A 6,363-nucleotide genomic window follows, 5' to 3' on the forward strand; every position below is an offset into this window, starting at 1 on the left:
ATTGTATTCTCCTCTATAAGTGACAGCATCAAAGCCAACTGCAACACTATTGCTGCAATACCAAAAACATAGTGAAACATTGATTGCATTCTCCAGTGGTATGGCCTTTCAAAAATGTCAAGTCACAAAGGTGTTTCTTTTTGACTCGAACAGAAGGAGTTGACAGAACCGACAACAATAAAATAAATCAGTTTTCATAAAATTCCAAACAGATCGATCCCTCACACAGTGTTTCTCCCACCACGTCAAAGACCATAAAACATGTTTGAATAAAAGGGAGGAATGGGGAGTGGCTCACGTTTTCTTTTCAAGGTTGAGAATATTATAGACAATCTGTTGGTAAATACATGTATGTGCACACTAGAAAGTTAGAGTAAAATATTACTGTATTAAATTACTGAGAAGCATGTTGACAGTTTGCATTTTACTAGAGTAGGCAGTATAGTGATATGTCCCTCCTACACAACTATGCTGCTGTTTCTTCTGGAATTACACAACAGCTCTCCCACTACACATGAAAAACCCTGGCCTATCCCATCAAACTGAGACAGACTAAAAGACATACGGTGTACTGTAACGACCCAGGAGACCCAGGCCATCCATTTGGCCCATGTTCTTATTGGGGTTTTGTAATTCATTCCATAATGCAATTATTGTGATGAGCAACTAAAGCATGGAAATTTGCTGAAGAAAAACAACCAGCATCATACATGGAAACTGAGGATGGGGCCCTAGAGCAAGGCACTGATTCCCTGCCCACTCTGACGCCAAATGAAATGGGGGCAAGAGAGAGTATGTTTCAATACAGAAATTCATCAGGTTTGGCCATTACAAATGGAAGTTACTTAGAGATAAATGTAGATGACTGTTGAAGAGCCTCTGTGGTCAATGTGGAATACCCTGCATATCAGCTGGTGTGATGAAAGTGGAAGTAAATAAAACAAGCCACTCCACAGAGGAACAGGTGTAAGCACAGCACCCTGCTTAATATTTCATGCTGAAGGGCGGACTTTGAAGTTTGGCCATGAGAGAGTTAGAAATGGGTTGGGTTTCATATTATTTAGTGAAGACCAAAGTATATTCTCCAACGAAACAGAGCTCTTTCTTGCTTTTCTACTCCTCCGGCCTAACAGCCATTACAGCATTAAACAGCAAATGATAAGATCCTCTCGACAAATTAGATTTTCCCAGTCCAGAATTTGTTCATAGTTTTCCCAGAGGCATTTACCGTTGGTAGCAGAGGGCAAGCAGTATCAGTAATTATAATAATGGCACTGGCACAGAAGGAACACACTGATGTGAAAATGGATCTCTGGCTTGTGTCTGCATGTCTTAGTAAGACTGGCCGAAACACAGCTGCAGAGCACACAGCCTTAATAATATAGCAGCCTGATCAGGCATGCAGGACATGTGCCAACTGATGAGAGACTTTAGCCTCTGTATTTGTATATTTTTATCACATGTAAATCAACCAAAAACCACGTTCACACAGAAGCCACTGCTTGTGAGTTCCTAGAATGTATAAACAAACTTTTGTGTCGATGACATACAGTGTAGTTCTTGTGTTTTATAGTAGGCACTACATAACAGTGGCTTCATGTCTTTCCAGCTGCTGTTGCCTCACTTTCATGATTCCTCCAATTGACTGCATTCACAGCAACTATATGCTGCCATGCATCCCAATGCAGGGGCTCTGCCTTCGAAGGAATAGGCCTGTGATGTTGCAGACTTTGGAGGATTGAAGGGTTGCTCCTCCTCCTCCTCCTCCTCCTCCTCCTCCTCCTCCTCCTCAAGTGCATACTTTCCATTCCTCACCCCTAGCCTCACACATATCACAACTAATGTTGTAAAAGTAACAGCAAATGAGTTGGTAAATACCAGTGACAATGTCCCTTAATATCTGAGATCATAGTAAAAGTTGTGACATATCATTTTAACATGGTGGACATTTGGAAAACATTTTACCAGGTTAATGGCAAATGTAGGCCCATGTGTCACAGTGTGGGAAGAATTGTTGGAAGAATGCTAACAAGAACAAACATATTTATGATAAATAAATCAGGTGACATTTCCCAATTTAGCAAGTTGGCAAGGACAGCCCGATCGCACCATTAACAACGACCACCATGCATTGGGTGAGTTATGCAAGTTGCAAATGATAAACCGTCTATGTTCTCCTGATTCAGGCAACCGAAAGCTGCATTTCGCTGTCGCATTTTGAGGAAGCCTCTGAATGTGTCCTCAAACTCTTATGACGTACGCGGCCTTGAAATGCAGACTTCGGAGGAGGCAATTAAAACACAGCTAGGGAGTGAGTCACTGACTGGATCCACATTACATCACACCACACAAAGAAGCGTGCTGCACTTCAGAGGGACTGGAGGAGAGCCAAGGGATCCTGTAAGCAGTAAATTGGTGTAAGCTTAAAAAAAAGCCTGTCTACATCAGGATTAAGAGGTGGATGGAGTTTAGTAATGTTAATTATGCCAAACAAAACGAACAAAAGAATAAGGTTCAGGGGAATGACCAGGTGACAGCAAAAAGCAGATGGAATATTTTGTGAATGACTGCGACTTGATGTTGCACAAAAATAAAGGATTTAGAAAGACATTTAATTAAAATAACTTATTTTGCAAGAGCTTTGAGAGTAAAAGGAAAACTGATTATTAAACTGAACATTTACACATGAAGGCATGATCATGATAGGGACATAGCCTGAAACAAAGTGATTTTTAGTGCACTGTAAATTATATTATTTAACTCAGGAAAGTGGCAAGAAACACAATTTGAATAGTAGATGCAGTTACAAACGTGTTTAAGCATTTTCAAAAACGTGATTAAATTGCATATTCAAACAAATTTTGACAGTCTACTTGAAATCTAAGTCGTTATCAGATAACATTTGATTGTTTTATTCATACTGGAGTGCCAGGCTACCGCACTGCTTTATAATGTTACAATAAATTAACTTCATAAAACACAATTTAGGAAAACTGATTACACATATGAACTGACTGATTAAAAAAATCCCACTTTCTGCCAGAAACAGCCCACTGAGGGGCACTATGAATCAGCAGCAGTATGACGTTCAATTTAAAGGATGTCATCATTTATAGATGAGGACCTCGAAAAATGTCCCCACAATTTATTTTCAAAGGAATCTATTTGAGAGTGATGGTGGGTTGCTTTGGACCAGAAAGCCAGCCTTTGAAGGTTTCTGTGAGGCACAAGCAGTGCCATCTTTATTTTAAGAGGAGTTATAAATCTTGAAGAAGAAAGAATGAGAGACAGGGAGATACAGAGAGAGAAAAAGAGAGAAAGAGAGACCATGTGTGTTTGTGAGTGAAAGGTAAATCTTTAGCTTCAGAGACAGAGGATGAGAGACTGTGTGTGGACTTATGCATGCAAAAGAATGAAAACTGAAAGAGCATATTGGCTTGTGTCTGGTATTGATTGAATCCAATGTGTGCCTTCTATTGATTCCCTCTAATGTGGCAAACGTGGTATTTGCTGGTAACAACAAATTGTGGAAATTTTGATTTTATAATCCAGTTCCATTTTCAGGAACCACTTCTTTTGTAATATAGCATCAAATCTGGTGCACCTGAGACTCCATGTATGTTCCTGTATTGAAGACTGTAGCACAACATATATGTTGAATCAGCAGATGGGTCACCGACACACACACACACACACACACACACACACACACACACACACACACACACACACACACACACACACACACACACACTCACAGACATCCACAGTCCTTGTATCAACAAAAATCCCTGTATCTCATCTCTCAGTACCCAACGGAGGGCATGCATAAAACATGATTTGGATTAGAAAATGTCACGCTGGATGAAACAGTGTCCCAGTGTCCCAGTGAGGCAACCAGATTGAGTGCTACAGTACACCAAAGTTCCTCTGCATCCTCCTTCTCATAGCACAGCTTTACCTGTGTATGGACAGTATTTACAGTGTACTACAGCCACCTGTATATCTAACGTAATCATTAGGAGAAGCCAACAATAAACATTAGCATTCTTTTCTGCATGTTGAATTTGATTCCATAAGGCAATTTTGTGACGAACAACTAAAACATTGAAATTGGCTTATACAGTAGCTTTAAACTGATATAAGGTCTAAAGATAACATTGAAAATCCATTCATAACAAGTGTATCTTACCCTAAACAGTTCCAAAGATTGCCCTTTTACGGATGATATTATAGATTCCGATAATATTTCATAAAACAAGCAAAACATTTTTTGAAATGTGTGAAGGCAAAAGACAAAAACTGCACTGACAAAAAATAGTGATTGTAAACTAAAGCTCAGAAACTGAAATATACGACTTTAAAAAGATAATTGCTAGACATTACATAAACACTGCCTGAATAACAGACAGAGGTCTGAATAAATCCTTCCGTGTGGAAACCTGATCAAAGATTATATGTCTTGAGTTCTGCTTTATTGTTGCCTATGGCAGGGTTTCCATTTGGAAACCACTTGTTTCCACGGGCGACAGACAAAGATGCACAGCTTAGTATAATAAGAGGCACACAATCCAATATGGACTTATGAATCACCTCCCACATTTTCCCTCTGTATAGACAGATGTGTTTATATTTCTAGACTGCCAAATTGTGCACTAAACTTGCAATGTCATTTTCCAGTGGTCAAAACTGCAATCTGTTTTATCCCAGCTGTTAGAAGTGTACTTACAGGTTTTGTTAAAGCATTATAGTACCCATGAATCAAACTTTCCTCAGCTGTGAACCGTGAAATGTAGAATTCGGTTTTATTAATTGCTACCAACATTATTTGAAGTGAAGAATATTGGCATTTACAATATTTATCAAAGCAGGCTGTCCTCATTCACCATTTGTTCTTATACCTAAAAGTAAAGCACTATCATAACTTACACAACCCGCATATTAATAAGAAAGGACATGCAGGGCTGCCTCTAAGGAAGTCAGCTGACAACGTATAAAGAGCGACAAAGTCTGCGTACAGAGGAAGTTGAGTTGGATGGATGGGTTACGCAAACGTTTGTGTCCTGCGTGAAACCAAAAGTCAACATTCTCTTATTTTAGATTACTTTCGATTACAGTTGTTTGCACAGGCGCACTGATTGCTTTGTAGGAGAACGTACAAAATATAAAACATTTTCTGTGAGATATCATACACAAAGAATCAAAGAAGATCAAAGAATCTGAGGCTTTCATAGATATTTGATGTTCACATACAGTTAACATATTAATTGTTATATGTTCCCAAATCTGCTGTCTATTTAAGATCTTTAAGCACAGGTTTATAGTGTTCAAGATTAAAGTAAGAACTACTTTTATAAAACTGTATTTAAAACTTTCACACTCCTTGACTCAATATGCATGCATACATATTGATATTATATTGCAAAACAGTCACAGTCCTTTGTTATATAATGCATTTTCATTATACTGTGTGGGCATTAACATACCGATGAAAAGTAAAAAATAAATTAAAAAAATGATGGTGATATAATTTGTTAATGACCTGTCTTTGGTTCAAACTGAGGATACGAACTACATCCCATAGTGACTGATGCGTCGTATTATCACACTGTGCTGACAAAAAGATGTGAAATCTCGTCAGGTGCTGTATAGCGTGCGAGTCCTGTATCTATCTTTAGATGATTATATGCATGTGACTCACTGTTTCCACTCATACCTATCTGTCCCCTTTATGTTTTGTGTGTCTGTGTGTACTTCAGTTCTCAAATTAGTTGTTGCAGCTCCACACATTCAGGGAAATACCTTTCCGTAAAAAAATGTAGCTGACCATGTTATTCTGACTTATTCTGGAGCAGTGCTAATGAACGTTATTAATTCAAGCAGAGAGCTGTGGTGTGAATGTGTTCAGCCTTTGCATCTTAACTCAGCATCTTTGCAAGGAAGCAGCGGCTGATGTCTTTCTCTGTATGTCACGCTGCCTCCTCTGGCACACGCTCCTCTCCCGGTTGGCTCCCGTGACCATAGCAACAGCGGAGACTAATTATCATTTAAAAGCTCACCGGTTGACCATAATATCTGCTTTAAGAAGGGACACATAGGCACAACACACAAACCAATTACCATCTCGTCTGTTGCCATAGCTGTGGTGAATCAACATCTGGATAAGCCAGCAGCGAGCAGCAACATCACTGTGTTGCTGCAGTAAGTCTGTGTTTATTTTTCTTGACCAACAGGGGGACACATTTAACAGTGAGGGAAATGTGTAGTGATCACTCATGGACACATGGAGGTGCTGTACAATAGCACAAGCTTTGCATTGCCGGCTACAATAACAGCTTCGCACTCTCTCTCTGAGGGAGGGGA

Source organism: Anoplopoma fimbria, chromosome 2, assembly GCF_027596085.1.
Source record: "Anoplopoma fimbria isolate UVic2021 breed Golden Eagle Sablefish chromosome 2, Afim_UVic_2022, whole genome shotgun sequence".
NCBI classification, from domain to species: domain Eukaryota; kingdom Metazoa; phylum Chordata; class Actinopteri; order Perciformes; family Anoplopomatidae; genus Anoplopoma; species Anoplopoma fimbria.